This window comes from Hipposideros armiger, unplaced genomic scaffold (genome assembly GCF_001890085.2).
Source record: "Hipposideros armiger isolate ML-2016 unplaced genomic scaffold, ASM189008v1 scaffold_848, whole genome shotgun sequence".
Taxonomy (NCBI): domain Eukaryota; kingdom Metazoa; phylum Chordata; class Mammalia; order Chiroptera; family Hipposideridae; genus Hipposideros; species Hipposideros armiger.
This window is the reverse complement of record NW_017732198.1, coordinates 511,888-529,020: the sequence shown is the minus strand read 5'-3', so window position 1 is coordinate 529,020 and position 17,133 is coordinate 511,888. Positions and strand designations below refer to the sequence as shown.

At 36.1% G+C, this 17,133-nt stretch overlaps 1 pseudogene; it reads right to left on the bottom strand.

Annotated features, from left to right (window-relative positions):
* Window positions 1-6,692: 6,692 nt before the first annotated feature.
* Window positions 6,693-16,427, bottom strand: LOC109374635 (nucleolar protein 56 pseudogene; annotated as a pseudogene).
* Window positions 16,428-17,133: the final 706 nt, after the last annotated feature.

The window sequence follows — 17,133 nt, the reverse complement described above, 5'->3', positions numbered from 1 at the left end:
GCACATCATATAAGTAGTATAAAATATATTCAGCCATTACCAGTAAGTCTAAGTTAAAAATAATTTCCCCTCCTCCCCATCCTCTTAAGTCAATGAGAATGTGCTGAATATCATATTACTTGGACACCTAAACCATGTCTTCCAGACTGCCTCCTGAATTCAAAATGAGACAAAATCTGTGTATTCTCTTTCTCTTTTCTGGGGAGTAGGAAGGGAGGAATATGGTCACCAAAGCTAAGAAATATTCAGGATATACAAAAAATGTGGTTGGCAAGCTAAGACATCAACAGCTTCAAGGTTGAACTTCAGTTCAGTGATCTCTATCTTTCATTTTTAAATTTGTTTATGATGTTCACTAATACTAAGAATAAAACCCTAACAAAATGTAAGAAGATTGTAAAGGATCAATTATATTTGGCATACTAAATTTAATATGATGGAAACTATTCATTAAAAAAGTTGAGAAAAGAACAGTTTTCTTTAATATGTTAATACTCAAAAGAATTTATGGCTATTTAATATGTGTCAACTTTTTTTGGTAAATGCTCTAAATGTATTGACTCAATGTATTCTATATAAAATACAAACTTATAGTTTCATTGTTATATGAATTACCAACAGGAAATGGACCATAACACATTCCCTGATAATTCTAGTCATTAAGTTTTTTGGTAGTCAGACTGAAAGGAGTTTGGGCAAGACATCATAGTAGCCATAATGCAAACTCTAAGTAGAGGTTCTAGGTCAGCGGTTCTCAACCTTTCGCAAGGGTCGCCTAAGACCATCGGAAAACACATATTTTCGATGGTCTTAGGAACCGAGACATTGCTCCTCTATCCGTCTCCAGGCCCACATGCAGATACGCCCACATACGAGTACCCAGCGACCCCTGTGAAAGGGTCATTCGACCCCCAAAGGGGTCACGACCCACAGGTTGAGAACCGCTGTTCTAGGTGCTATCCTCAGTGTATTTAAGGATTAGTGACCCAGGATGGCAAACCCTAAATATGCAACAAGGTCACGTGACCTCCAGGGAGTTATTGAGCTCTCTTAGTCAATATTTTTTCTAATTATAGTTATTAAAGAATGCAGGTCAAATAAAATTTTGTTATTTTGCATAATTCTTGATTAAAATCTATAATATTTTATGTTGTATAGTAGTGATAATAATGCTGAAAATTTACTCTAAGTTTAGGGCGTTGACCCAACACAAAAAGCATGAAAACACTGAAACATAGAATCAAGTCAGAATTCCTTATGTTACTATACATAGTTATTATTTTACCATTCTAACCTCATAGTACAGCATTTACTTTTCATACTCCAGTTGTGCCTAACAAATCAATGTGGCATTACTGGTTCCCTGCATTCCTCTTCTTTTTATGAAATTGTCTTTCATTTCCCTTTTACCAGGGAGAAACTGTATGTCACTTTGATGCCAATCACCTGACAGTCACTGTCACTTTGTAGATTCACGGTAATAATAACAGTTATCTATGGAATTTATAAGATGTTCCAGGCAGTGAGCTAAGCATTTTACAAACTCCACTTTCTTTCATCCTCACAACAACCTTAGTGATGATGGAGCTGAGACTCAGAGAGGTCAGAAAACCTCCCTAACGTCAAGTAGAAAATGAGAATTGTTGGTGAAATGAATAACCAACAAATGCTTTGCTGCTGTTGTTTTTATCCCATTTTATCTGCTTCTATCACAATATATGTCTTTGTGTAATTTCTGAGTCGTTCAGGCCCTGTGAACTGTTTTTTGTTTTGTTCTCTTGATTTTTTTTTTAAATAAGAAAAGTCATTACATTTTATTGTAATTGCCTGTTATTGCCCCTTTCTTGACAAATGATAAGCTTCATTCAGTTAGGGATTATGAATATCATATTCACCATGCCCAGCTCTGGACATCGGTGCCCAGCATATCATGTGTTCTCAGTAATACAGGGTAAATCCGCAAATGGCCCACCCCATTTTTGCAGTTTTTACTGAGGGCCTTACATCTTGAGGCATTCTGTTTTCTAATATAATATTTCACTTACTGTAGTCATCCTTGTATAGCTTTCTTGATTTTGTCATACCTGGATACTCCTGCATCATTCTTTAATATTTCTCTTTACATTGACTATTTTGATCTCTACCTCATTTATTTACAAAAGAGACATTGTGTCACCAATAATGATTGAATACCTGTATTGCTGATTATAAATACAGTAAAAGCAAATATCACAGAGTTTTATTGAAACCCACTTAAACATTGTCATCGGCTATGCCCAAGGTTCTTTCTCCCTGTTTTGAAGAGGAAGATTATCAGCCATTAGAGAGGCATCAAAGATAGACTAGCCCCAAATTACTTTTACCTTGATTTAATCAGGATGGAAAGAACATTGAAAATGACTCACTTTTTCTTTGTTATTCTTCTTAGGTTAATGGCATGCCTGTGAGACCTCTAAAATTATCTTGAGTGCTGAACTAGGTGGGGCTTGTAAAATGTTTAGCCCGGTGCATGGCACAGCTCACATATTCCATAAATATCAGGTATTATTTTAAATATCCTGCACTTTGTAACACAGCTGTAACTGAAACTGCCTTGATCCTATGAAATAGGATCCAATCGAATCCATGTCCCTGGGGTTGTAGTTCATTGAGATTGTCATCCTTTTGAAGTAATTCCTGTCCACCACCATGCATGTTAATATTTATAAGATTTCTGACAAAGAGAGGCACTGGAAATTCCTGGAGAGTGTTAAGGGAAATTGAAAAAAGAGTAGGAAAGAGGTGCTGTATTGAGTTTGATTCACTAAGGAGTGTGAAGGCACTGGATCAATGACCACCTTCAACAGAGTCAGAGTTAAGCCTCAAGATGCCATACTATTAAGCAAAGAGCAGCGATGTGTAACAATTTCTGGAAACTGAAGGAGGAGAAGGGAAGTTTGACTTCTGGCAACTTGCTCACAGTTATCCAAGAAGTATATGAGTACATTGTTAATACTTAAAAAATAATAGTGATTAAAAGCTTACTGCTTGATGCAGTAGACGCTGATGAATACTTGTGTTTAATTATAAGAATTTAGTAGTCTTTGAGAATATGAATATTAAAATATGCAGTCAAAATGTAGACAAAAAATAAAATGCCACACATTTCATCATAACAAGTTATGCCTTTTAGTACATTTTATTCAATGTCCTGCTTTAAAATTCAAAAGTCCAGAAGCATCAGGATTCCCCCCAAATACTCTGATTTGTGTGAATCTCAGGCCCAGGTTAATTGGATTAATTGATTAGGTTAATTAGGGAGGAGGTTTTTTTTTAAAAGATTATTGAGGTGACAATAGTTAGTAAAGTTACATAGGTTTCAGGTGTACAATTCTGTAATGCATCATCTATATATCACATTAGGTGTTCACCACCCAGATTCAATTCTGGGAGGAAAATTAAGCATGAATATTTGTGAGTTCATGACAGATACACTTGTGCTTAACTCAGAAGACAAGTACATAACCTGGGTCTGGTGAATTGTGATCATCCATAGAAGAGATGTTTCCAGAATGCTCTAGAGCAGCGGTTCTCAACCTTCCTAATGCCGCGACCCCTTAATACAGTTCCTCATGTTGTGGTGATTCCTAACCATAAAATTATTTTCTTTGCTACTCTATAACTGTAATTTTGCTACTGTCATGAATTGTAATGTAAATATTTTTTGTTTTCCAATGGTCTTAGGCGACCCCTGTGAAAGGGTCGTTCGACCCCCAAAGGGGTCGTGACCCACAGGTTGAGAACCGCTGTTCTAGAGGGTCCAGTTGATGCTGATATTTGCAAAAGTAGCTATTAAAATTTGCTTATAATTAACGATGAAGGAGTAAGAATGATTGAAAATCCACAAGTTGACAGAGCACACCCTATGTATCAACTCCCTGTTTGAACTATGCCTCCTATTTAACAAATAAATGCTTTCCTCTCCAAAGCTTAAAATTGTCATAAGCTTGTTTTCAGAGAAATCAGCAGTCTGTGACATTGCTTTAATGTAGAAGAACACAGTTGTCCAGGCTCCAGACAGCTAACCTTTATGGGTGCTACTTAGCGTCCCTATTCACTGAGAGAGTGGGTCACATCTTTTGATGACTAATATCTGTTTTGGATGCCTTTGAGAAACTACTAAGAGTTTTCAAAAATAGGCAACACGTATTTGGAATGGTTCTTCCTTATAGTTTGAAATGGCATGCAGTTGGCCCTTGAACAATGCAGGGGTTAGGGGCACTGACCCCCCCCCCCACACACACACACACAGTCAAAAATCTGCATATAACTTTGACTCCCCCAAATCTTAACTACTAATAGCCTACTGTTGACTGGAAGCTTTACTGATAATGTAAATAGATGATTAACATGTTTTGTATGCTATATGTATTATATACTGTAATCTTACAGAAAAGTGAGAGAGAAGAAAATGATATTAAAGTAATCATAAAAGAAGATAAAAATACATTTACAATATCCACTGGAAAAAAAAAAGCCTCATATAAGTGGACCCGTGCAGTTCAAACCCATGTTGTTCAAGGGCCAACTGTACTTGCAATAAACCATTACTTGGCTCATGAGCAGGTAATTAGGCTCATGTCTAATTTTTTGTTTGTTTAGTGGGGTGAAATATACATAAATATTTTATGTTGTTCAAGTTTAAGTATAAAATTCAGTTCCATTAAGTACATTCACAGTGTGGTGTAGGCATCGTCACTCTCCTCCTCCAGAACTCTTCTCATCTTCCAAGGTAACTCTGTTACCATGAAGCAGCAAGTCCTCCTTCCTGCCTCCACCCCGGCAACCACCATGCTCCCTTCTTCCTCTGAATTTGACTACTTTCTGTACCTCATATAAGCAGAATCATATAATACTCCTCCTTTGTTACAGGCTTATTTCACTCAGTAGAATATCTCCATGGTTAATCCTGTTGTAGCGTGTTAGAATGCCCTTCCTTACTACGGTGCAAATATTCCGTGTGTGTGTGTGTGTGTGTGTGTGTGTGTGTGTATTTATATCACATTTTGTTTATCCATTTATCTGTTGATGGATACTTGGTTGCTCCCCCTTTTTGTATGTTCTGAATAATGCTGCTCTGAACATGCATGTGCAAATATGTGTTTGAGTCCCTGCTTTTAATTTTTTTGTGTATATACCCAGAAGTAGAATTGCTGGAGCATATGGTAATTCTGTATTTAAGTTTTGAGGAACTATTATACTGCCGTGGCTTATTTTTATCTAAAGGTATCCATACTGTTTTTTTGTGCCTCTGTCCTCATCTCACTCTCTTCACATCAACACACACACACACACACACACACACACACACATTCTTCCTCTCCTCTTTATTCAGATTGGTATTAGCAGGGGAGAGTCATTATGAAGCCCATTAATCTTCATTTTTCACAGCAAGATTCATTTTATAGGACTGGAAAATGCAGAAATGGAACCGCACAGCACTTCGTCAGCAGCTAGGATTTCTAAATGTGATGCCGAGTGAAAATTAAACACAAGAGACCAGACAGCAGCTCTAATAACTCACTAATTTCTAAATAAATAGACTGAGATTGATGGAAATGAAAACAGTTTTCTCTAACAAGGGAAAGTGCTCAGGGTAGTAATATTTGCCTCAAATATGCTTTGCATAAGGGATTAAAATTCCTGAAAGCCTCTCATTTCCCCATCAGAGAATTTGTTTCTTCTATCAGTCAAATCGTGGTTAATTATCATATTTCAAGGAGCAGCTCATTAATTCATTAACTAAAAATAACTAGGTATTTATGTAGGAAGATAACACATAATAACGGATAACTTGAACGACTCTGCCGATATAAAATTGTCTTTCAATTTCATGAAATTTTCAGAATATGATTGCGTGCTGAAAGTTTATTCCAGCTGTTAGTTTCCACTTCAAGAACTTAAGAGATTTTGAATTTTGGAATAAAATAAATTTAAAACTACATCTCCAAGGAAAACCCTTCTCTTTCCGTTTGATCAATTTTGTTTGGCTGTTAGGTGTTGACAAAGAAATATACAACCAAGGGAATAAGAAACTGGCAAAGAAAGAAGTAAAATATTAAAATGACAAACTAGGTCAAAGACCTTGGAAAAGGTAATGGGCGGGGGGGGGGACGCACCAAGAGAACGGGGGACCTTATCTTTTCTCTACTCAATTCCAAAATATGCCCCAATTTCAGGGGAAAAAAATACATATATGTTTAGCATACTATTTAAAAAAGCTTTTGCAAAGTTAACTCTTGCACACTTAAAATACCAATGATTGAAAACTGTAATTTCTTCTTTTTGTGTTATTGCAAAATACTTGCCAAAGAGCATACATGATACATATTTATGATGAATTAAAGAATAGCGATTAAACAAACACTAGTATCCACTACTCAACCAAGACATATATAATTTTAGTTTATAGAAAAATTGATTTACACTCAAAATTTCATGACAGATGTTATGAGTATGTTTGTCTAGCACTGACACAATTTCAACTACTGTGTTTATGCATATGGAACAGAGCTGAGGTCACCTGGAAAGGGAGATTCTATTCAATTTCATTTCATTTAATTTCATTCATTTCTCTTGTGAATTTGTTTGTATTGGGATGTAGGGGATGGGCCAGGAAATGTCCCTGTGAGTGGTTCTACCCCACCAGGGTGCTACTGTCCATTCGGATCTTCCTGGGATAGCTTTTGGAGCTTTCTCTTTTTCTTGGAGCTGCTGCTCTGGGTGCCAGCAGCCTCTTCAGGTCCACTACTGAGCAGCTCTTCCTTGGAAGAGAATCCCCTCCTTTTCTTGGGGACACTCTTGTTCCCTGCCTCTTCAGGGTTACTAACTGGCTGCTCTTTGGGGAAAGATTTATTTCCCTTGGGAAGACTCTAACTGCCACCTATTCAAGATCACTACTCACAGGTTCCTCCTTGGAAAAAAATTATTTTTCTTGGGTTTGGATAAAGAGACAGGTGGGCCTCCCATTCCATTCTCCCGAGGATCTTCCTAGGGCTTTTTCTTTTTCTTCTTTTTTTGTCTTCTTCACACTCCTCTGGTGAATTACTGATGTTTTCTGAAGGTACGAGAGCATTTGTAGCGAACCATTTCCTTTCCTTCTTGAAGCATTTCTTCTCCTTTTTCTCCAGCTTCCTAGTAATCTCAGCAGCTGCTTTCTCAGCCATTACCTCCTTCAGGACCTCCAGGTGCTTTTGTGAAGTTTCACCACTCCTCAACTTGTTCTCAAAGCTTCTTCCCAAATACAATCATGGGTACCTCAGAGGAGCAATCAGTTTGTGAGGCAATACTGCATTTGTTTGCCAGGTATCTCAAGAGGACGAAGTGGAGAAGGCAAAGAAGAGAATGGACAGCCAACTCACTAACCAAGGAGATTGGCAGTCTCCCCTTATATCTGTGTAGAAGCTTCAAACTTAGGCATAAGAAAGGCACTAGAACAAAACTACCAAATGAAAAGCTAAAACTTAGATCAAAATATGCTTTTGATATATACTGAGGATTTAGTGACCAACAGAACACTTCTTTTAGAGCATTGCATGCAATTGAAAGACCCAGTATAAAATGATAGACTTTAAAATAGCAGGGATAAAAAAGGAACAATTAATAATAAACAGGAAGAAGCTGGCAAAACAAAACAAAACAAAAAACAGATTCTCAGAAAAGGATTAAAAAAATCACCAAAGTTGGAAGAAAATAAGAGTTTGGTGCACTAGGAGGAGGGAGGAATGAGAAAAAAATAGTTTATAGTATAGCAGAATGATGGGGAGGTGGGGGAACCAGGGAAGGATGTCCAGGCATCTAAATATCTAAATTTGTATATATAGGTTAGGCACTTTACTAAGTTTATTGCTTAGAAATTTGAATAAGACATTATGAAATATAGTTACCTTGGGCAGGCATACACATAAGTGAAAAAATTATAATAAATTGTGCAATAAAATACATATGCAACAGGTATTTTATATTTAAAATGGAAGCATCTGACTTCCTGGCTGGGGACATGAATGGGAAAAGTAACAGGAGAAGACATTTCAGTTAAGTGCTAAAGGATAAAAAAGTGCCCCATTCTCTGCTCCTTGTCACCCCTATCAAGAGAAGAAAGAACATTCCAGGCCAATGAAAGCACTCAAAAAGATATGTAAACTGAGCCGTGTAAAACTTACCTGAGCTTGGGGCAATTGGAATTACCTGGAAGGCAAGTGACTGTGTGTGATTATAGACATTTGTGTGTATGGAAGGGAAAGAGGGAGGGAAGGTGGGGGGGGAATGGGGAGGTGGGGGATGGGGGGAGAACAGAGAAAACACAGGGAAAGAGAGAATATGCATACACATTTATTTTGGGGAGAAATTGGGATGACACTTGTTTTTTGTTGGTTAAGAAAATAATATTTTTATACTTAAATTATACTTAAATTATTAATGTACACAGTCTTTTGGGTAACATCTTCAAGCTTGCTTAAAAGGAGGAATACTAATGGTGAAGATAAAAGAGGAACAGTGATTAGAAAGATATAGTTTGATGCAACATTTGATATGAACACTATAATCTATACATATTAAACTTTCAGAGGTAAGAAACAAGGAAAGTTGAGAGACAGTATTTAGTATGTTACTACTATGGAGATTTTGACCTAAAATATCTCTTCCTCTGAGATACAGATACGAGGTCAAATCATAATGTGAAATGGTGTTATAGTGTTTATGTTGCTCCTTTGAATTAAATGACATTAGTTATGAAAGTGACAATTATGAGTACATGAACATGTGTAATTTTCATTAAAACATTCCTTAAGCAGCCCAAAATATTTTTTATGATTAGTCTGGGTATCAATAATAGTAGAATAAAGCTCTAGTTTAATTTTGAATTCTGTTACTTATTTGTATTCTTTCCATGAAATGATATGATTAAACAATTCCATAGTAAGTATGGGGAGACCAATAATTTTTAGGTGACATCTCCAATCACAACAATAATAAAACATAAAGAAAGAAATGTACAAATGCAAAGTAGCAGGTTTAATACATATGGCTTGTCTCTAGGATCTATCAGCCAATATATTCCCACATATGATATAGAAACGGGAAATGAGTCTGGCTTTGGAATTGACTTGCAAATAGCATCACAGGCATGTGGAATTCAATGGGAAACTACAGCAGATAGACAGTTTCCCATTGATTTGCATTTGACATGCAGCCTGATATATGAGTGAGAAGACTGTGCCCCAGGGTTTGGCCTTGTCTTTCAGCAAAAGAACTAGCAGTAGCTTCGCATCAGGGAGATGTTTAAAAACAGGGTGTGTTAATTTTTCCCTAAGTCAGTGTTTACAAAACAAGCAGAATAAATAAGGGACGGATACCACCTTTATGGTTCTCAAAGCTATTTTCCTGAAAATGACTGGCAATGTATCAGTAGAGCAAGCATTCATCTTTAGTGAAAGGATTTATATTTAGTCATATTGTGTATATATATACACAGGTTTTTTGTTTGTTTTATTTGTTTTTCCTATAGGTACGTATTATCCAACTTTCATTCCTGGGCACTGGCATTTTATGATAATATGCTCCTGGAGTGCTTTCATAATTCACATCGTGCATAAAACCAGCTAAATGTTGACAACTAAGTAATTTAGTAATAATACAGTTTGCAATTTGAAATTGTGTGATAACTGACATACTTCACATTAAATGAGTTTCACATAAATTTCTTACTACATGGTTTTAAATGAATATAATTCAGATTAATATTCACATAAATTTTTATTGTGAAATAAACATTTTTTAAAAATTAGTTTTATCTGTACAACACAGTGCAATAGTTATACTTTTTACCCTTCAAAGTGACAACCCCCCTCCCCCAATCCGCTGCCCCACTCCCCCCCATATCATACATATCTATTGCAATTCCATTTACTCCACTCCCACACTCCACTCCACATCCCGTGACTATATATATATTCAATTATAGTTGACATACTATATTATACAACATCGGCTTCAGGTGTACAGTGCAGTGATCAAGCCTCTACCCCATCCATGAAGTGGTCTCCCTAACAAGACATGTGACCATCTGACACCCTACAAAATATTTACAACATTACTAATTATATTCCCCAAACTGTCTTTTATTCACATGCATTTTTAAAGATACACTTGGAGGTTTTGCTGTCAAGAAAACTTGACAAAATTCATACCCTCAAGCTGCTATGGTTATGTCCTTATCTGTTTTTTGGCCCATTGTGTTTCTAAAAAAAAAAAATATATATATATATATATATATATATATATATATATATATATATATATATATACATCTTAAATAACTAAATGCTTCTATTAGATACTAAAATTCTGACCTTAGTATTATATTTGGATATCAACTATTATTATAATAGAATTATTATTTTTCTTGTTGTCTTAAATCTTTAATGCATAGGTAGATTAATGACTTAAATTTTATTTTATTAGCTGAATACTTATATGTGGCTCTTATTATGCATGCTGTTACCGTAGTTATTTTCCTTTTAAGAACGTGACTTTTGCACTACTTATCAAGGCAACATTGTTCTACCACAAAATCAGACACTATAGGCCTCTTTCGTTCACTCAGTGATCAAAATTACTTGAAAATTGCTAAAAGCATATGTGAAGGAAACATCTGCTTAATAATCTTTATGCGTTAATTGAAAAAAAAATAGTCCTGTCTTTCTTATTAAACTCTTCAGGGCTTGGTACTGTTGTCAAAAGCAATGTCTTCTCAGTTTATAGGAATACTGGATAGGTATCATAAGAAACCATAAGATAAATGACCAAATCATCCTGACCAAAGAAACAGTATGTATCTTTTCTAAAAGTTATTTTTGCAATGCTTTTTTAGAGTAGAAGTGCATTTTTGCTGTTTTCTGTCCAATAATATGAAAATTCTACACTTGTTATAGCAAGTAGAAAATATTTGTCTACCATATAACTGATGAACTAATTAAATTAGATTTCACTGTAAGGGACTCTTTCATAGATGACATGACTTAGAGGTCACTTCCTGTAAATAAGCATTTTTTTAAATACAAGGCCATAACTAAAGCAGTGCTTTGCACAATATCATCTCTAGGAATGATAGTTGTATGCATTTGTATAATGAGCTCTTTAGGATAGACGACTGCAGTCCCGATGTATTTCATCTGAAACCCAAGCTGTTATTACCAACGTTAAATCTAATCATATTATGTCCTAAGACATTATTTGCATTCATTGATGTGAAGGCAAATGATCATAAAATGTGTCTTAAGTACATTACACAGGAAACAAACACCCTAGCCATTATTTCTGACAGAGGACAGAGTATTGCCATGCTCCTAGATGATAGCCCAGCTTGGGCTTGCAGAATTAATGAAGAACAACTGTTCTAGGTGACGTGTAAGCATGCTATTCTCTCTGTGGGATGACCTTCATTCTTCCTCAGTTAGCTAATGAGGATTTCTTTGTAATCTTTCTTGCTGAAGGACCTCGGGGCCTTGTATCATTATTGAGTGAACACAGTGTCACCTCGGCTGGCAGAAATGTTTCGTCTCCAGTCAGGGAGAGAGGTTTCCTTATGTCATCTGCAGAAAGCACAAGGGAGAGACTGGCAATTGAGACCAGACATTTCAATCAGTAAACTCAACCCAGTGGAGATGTTTAACCTGCTGGAGTTGTTTGGATCAGAATATTGAAGCTCTCTCGTGTCTCTTGGAATTCAGGATGTTTATTATGGATGAAAAAGAAGTCACATTAATTTATTCTCAGGATATTGCTTACCTAGTCATTAATGTTAGTTGGTTAGGATAGCAGCTATTTTTTTTCATGATATTATGCCCAGATAAGCCTATGGGTACTCTGATATCCAAACGACGTGGACACAGTCCTTCTAACCCAAATCCCCATATTGATTCAACTAATGGGCACTTGAAAGAGGGAAGAGAAAAGAGATAGGAGATCTATGTTAACAGTTTGCCAAGTAAGATATCAACATGACATGTTTCTTTTAGTGCTCAATTTATTTTAACAATAATGACAACAAAAAAAAGCATCAGGGAATACTAATGTATTGGCGTGAAATAAGGACCCTCAGAAGGTGCTATGGAAAATGAAAGTCGTGACTTATATCAGCAAGCCTTTTGGAAGGCAGGTTTTCAGGGAGCTTAAATATTAGCTCTGACTCGGCATTGAAATGCATTAGGATGTGAATTGAACTCTCTGTGGGATGAATTCCATCATTTAACAATTGAACTTTCCCCAGCCTTCCGAATGCTGCCCACGGACTTGTCTGTGTACAGGAGTAACAAAGAAAAAAGATAAAACCTATATTTTTTTATGATTAATGGCAGCGATGGTTAACTGCTGAAGTTATTCAAGTTTGTAAATGGGAAATAGTTTCTTCCTTCCTTCCTTCTTTCCCACCCTTCCTTCCTTCCTTTATTTATTTATTTATTTGTTTGTTTGTTTATTTACCTACTTATTTAAGAAGGTATAAATGTCTAGCCTATAAGCCTGGGCAACAGAAAATCTTTTTGAGTCTCAGTTCCTTTTCTCATGAAAATGGAGATAGAAAAGGTATTCCAGGTCCTAGGGGTTAATTAAATGATGCACAATTTGAGACACTGCTTTTTAGACTTTATTTAGGGTCTGCCATCTTTTATGCACATGTTGTAATCAGTGTTTATACATGTTGTCAATTCCCTCTATGCTTCTAGCGTTCCCTCCCTGCCACCAGAAGTCCTCCTTCTAGGGGTGCAGTTTTCAAATACAAGTCAGCCAACCCAGAGTCTACACCCCCAACCACCTACCTTATTGGGTTCTCACAGTTGGACCACTGTACTTCTGCTGTAATAGCTGCAGGGTGCAGTGTCAAACAACTAGGGACAGCCGCTGTGCCCCCACAGCTAGCTAAAATTATTCCAACTAGCCCATTCTTATCCTGCCAACCCTGCCTCACTCATTCTTTCCCACAGAAACCACAATAAAGGGTTTCACACACACACACACACACACACACACACACACACACACACTTCCTCCCGTTTCCTCTGCCTCAGGACTCAACCTGGTGCTTCCCTGTGTATCCCCCCTCCCACCCAGATCTCTGGCATGCCCCCTCCTCTTGGAATCTGTGAATAATAAATTCTACTTTCAATTGCAATTGTTTCCTTATCTATCGTCCAGACTATACCTCACATGTTCTGTTAATACACTATATTTTAAATCACTGTGTTATTTTTATACCTAGGTTTGGTTACAATTATGTTATTGTATTAAAAGCCATAAAAATGTTATTTAGTTAACGTGCCTTTACCGTGGCGAGGTCATTTAACAAAAGAACTCAACAGACTATTCCGATCACCATGTTTCAAGGTATTTTTTTCATTTAGGTTGTCTTGTTTTACTTTGCCATACACACATTATTTGAGCCACTCTTTTAAAGTATTTACAGGTATAGGTAGGAGGAAATTACTATTTTACTTTTCTTTCCACTTATTCAAAATTCATTCAAGTATTTGTTAGGCACCTACCACAGTGGTAGTCACTGTTCCCAACAAAGGGATATAATAATGATAAAAACTGACAAACATTTATTCTCATAGGACTTCATATACTAGTATGGAGATGATAAAAATATAAATAGTACACTGTATTTTGCATGCGATAGAGATGAGTGATATGAGAAAAAAAATGAATGCAATGAAGGGTGATATGATACGTTGATATTTGTGTGTCTGTGTGGGAGTTGGGGAGAATTAAAGTGACCAGGCACTCTGAGAATGTAATGTTTTGAGTAAGGATCTGAAGGGTGTCAGAGAGCTAGTGATGAGGATATCTGGAGGAAAAGTATTCCAGCCAGAAGAACGGCAAGTCCAGAGACCCTAAATGAAGAAGAGTAAGGTGAAGGATCAGGATAGAAGATGCTATCACTGGGCCATAATGAACTGGAGTGAAAATAGACATGAGGTCAGAGGGGAAGTGGGAAGTGAAAGAGGAAGACTGTGAGGCCTTGAAGGGAGCACCTGGAGAAGGGAAGCGTCTGGAGCAACTGACTGATATTTTAACAGAAACGCCGTGGCTGCTCTATTGAGAGTATCCTGTAGGAGTTCAAGGGCAAAAGTAAGGAGAGCTGGGAAACTGGAGCAATTATTTAGGTGACAGAGGCCATGTTGACTTGGGCAGGAGGGTGGTAGTAAGAGTTGTAATAAGTGATCAAATTATTTTGAAGGAGAAATCAAATGGACTTTTTGATAGATTACATATAGAGTGTGAGAGGCGCGTCAAGGATGACGCCAAATTTTTATACTTGGGAAAAATAGAGTTCCTATTCACTGAGATGATAATTTGGGGGAGGGGAGATGGATATCAGAGGCTTAGTTTTGGGCATGTTAAGTTTCAGATTCTTATTGAAACCCCAACTGGAAATGTGAAACAGAGAGCATGATATATGATGTGAAATTCCTGGAAATATCCAAGTTAGATATAATTTGAAAGTAATAGGCATATCAATTATGTCTGAAAAGCATCAGACTGGATGAGTCCACCTAAGGAGCAAGCATTGTGTATGGTACACACTAATACATTACCCCAAGATGAACAACCATGTCAAAAAAGGATACTGTCAACACCCAAAAACATCCCTCATCTTCTAATCACTACATATTTGAGGGATTATTTCACTGAGTATATTTTTTAGTTTGGCAGTTATTTTCCTTCAGCCCACTATAGATATCAATCTAAGTTCTCTAATTTTTTTTTTCCCTGTTGAGCAGGCAACTGTCATTCTGTTGCTCCTTTGATCATATTATTTATTTTTCTCTCTTCTGGATGTGTTAAAATTTTTATCTTCTTTTTTTTTTTTTCTTTACATGTTGTACTGTGAGGGGACTAGGTGTGGAGTTTTATATATTTTTTCTTGCTTTAATGAGGCCTTATGAATATTTGGCTTGATGTGCTTAAGTAGTTTTGGAAAATTCTAAGCCATTAATTATCTCTTCAAATATTGTTTCTATCTCATTATTTTCTTTTCTCCACATGTAGACCCAAACCTTCCTATGTGTCCTCTGTATTCTTATCTTCTTTATTTTCTGTCTTTAATCACCCCATTCTTCTTGTTGGGTATTTTTAAAACATATTGTCTTTCAGGTCATTAATTTTCTCTTCATCAGTGTCCAATCTGTTTATGATCCCATCTCTTAAATTTTTAGTTCAGTTATTATGGCCTTGAGTTTAAAATGTCCATTTCTTGAAGATTATCTGCCAGAAATCTCAATCTTTTATCTCCTTGAAAATAGTACATATAGTTTAAAGTTGGGATCTAAGGAGTCTCATATCTCCAGTTTCTGTGTGTCTATCGTGGGCTAATTTTACTAGGTTTGGGGGATTTTTAAGTTTTGTTTTCTTTGTCTCTTATTCCTTTATGTGCATGGATATTATTTGTTTTTAATTTAAAGAATTATTTTTTATAAATATTGAGAACTAAGATGATATATTTTTCTTGAGAGAATTATCTTACCTTATTGTATTAATCATTATTTTCATTTGCTCTTTCAGCATCCAGAACCAAATTACCACAGTCACATTTTAGAGATTGTCTTAATTATTAAGGTTCTTCAAAACTGAGCTGAAATTCTCATGTGTACCTATTTCTCTCTATTTCTCTTACACTGAGGTATAGTTATTTGAGATACAAACTCAAAGTGAAGAAGGATAACCTGCACTCCCCCATGGACAGAGAGTCTATTCCTAAACCAAGATGAACTCAAAAGCATTGCTTGACCTCTCTGCAATCCCTACCTACACGGTAAATGCCTACAGGGAAGCGATCCTTAAATACTGGGTGCACTTCTTAGAAATGTGTCCTCCCCCTCTATACCAGAAAATCATAGTATGATTTTCATATGAAGCAATTATGGCTAAGTAGCTGATGCTGAATAATGTTGGGTTGTTGCAAAAGTCACGAGGTGTTCTATGTTTTACATAGCAAAAATGCATTGTGACTTTTCCAACAACCCAATACATTCAATCTTTTTGTTTGTTTGTTTCAAAACAAAATTTCTTGGAGTAATGTGAACTTAAAGATAGTCAACACTTCTATATTTGAAAAGATCTTAATGGATACTGTATCCATTGATAGGGAAATCCCCCTGAATTTCATTAGGTTGATTTTTTAAGCCCCATGTACTTTGACATACACTTTTTGAACTGTGGTCACCTGGAAAAGCAAATTCCAGACACTAGGATTAGACCTGCATTTGAGCAGGTTTTGCCATTAGTAGATCTGTGACTCTGAGTAAATAACTCATTCTCTCTGTACCTAAGTTTAATCATCTCTTAAAATGGAGATGGTACCATTACCTTTCTATACTGCAAGTCATAGTATATAACACACTTATTAAACTATTAAAATATTATTGATTATTTTTAATGAAAAATATGGTACCTTTATTTGTGACCTTTAGCCACATACTTATTTTGAGAAAACACCATATTATGTAACCTTTAATAATGTTTTTTAAAATATATAATCTAAGTTTATTTTCAAACAAAATATATGAATCTCTCTATAATTGCTTCCTATATTCAGACTTCACTTTTAATTTAAAAAAGATGGAATATACCTTGAAACTTTCACCAGTGAGAAAGGAAGATGATCTAGAGTGTTTCAATATGCACCAGAACTTGAGCTCTTAACATGGGCTATTATACTGAGCATGCTCATGAAACTTGACGCGGGGCTTTATCAAGGCTAACAGGGCAAATAAAAAGGGGTATTTGAAGCCTCTACATTGTGGGACACACATTGCTAGAAGGATTAAGGAGTAGGAATACCTCACAGAAAACAAGAAAGTGAAGGAAGACATATCTTTCATGAACCAGAACCAAAAAAGAAAACAAGTTAAAAAACAATAATAAAATGGCTGACGATAGTTTCATGTGTTCAAAGGGCATGCTGAGGCTAATTCTGAAACCTCTTTCTTTTTCCTTATAAACGTCTCAGAGTATGTATTGCCTTCCTATCAATTCCTTTCCATTTTTAGCACTTTGAGGATAGCCCTTGACCTGCATAGAAAAGTTAGGAAA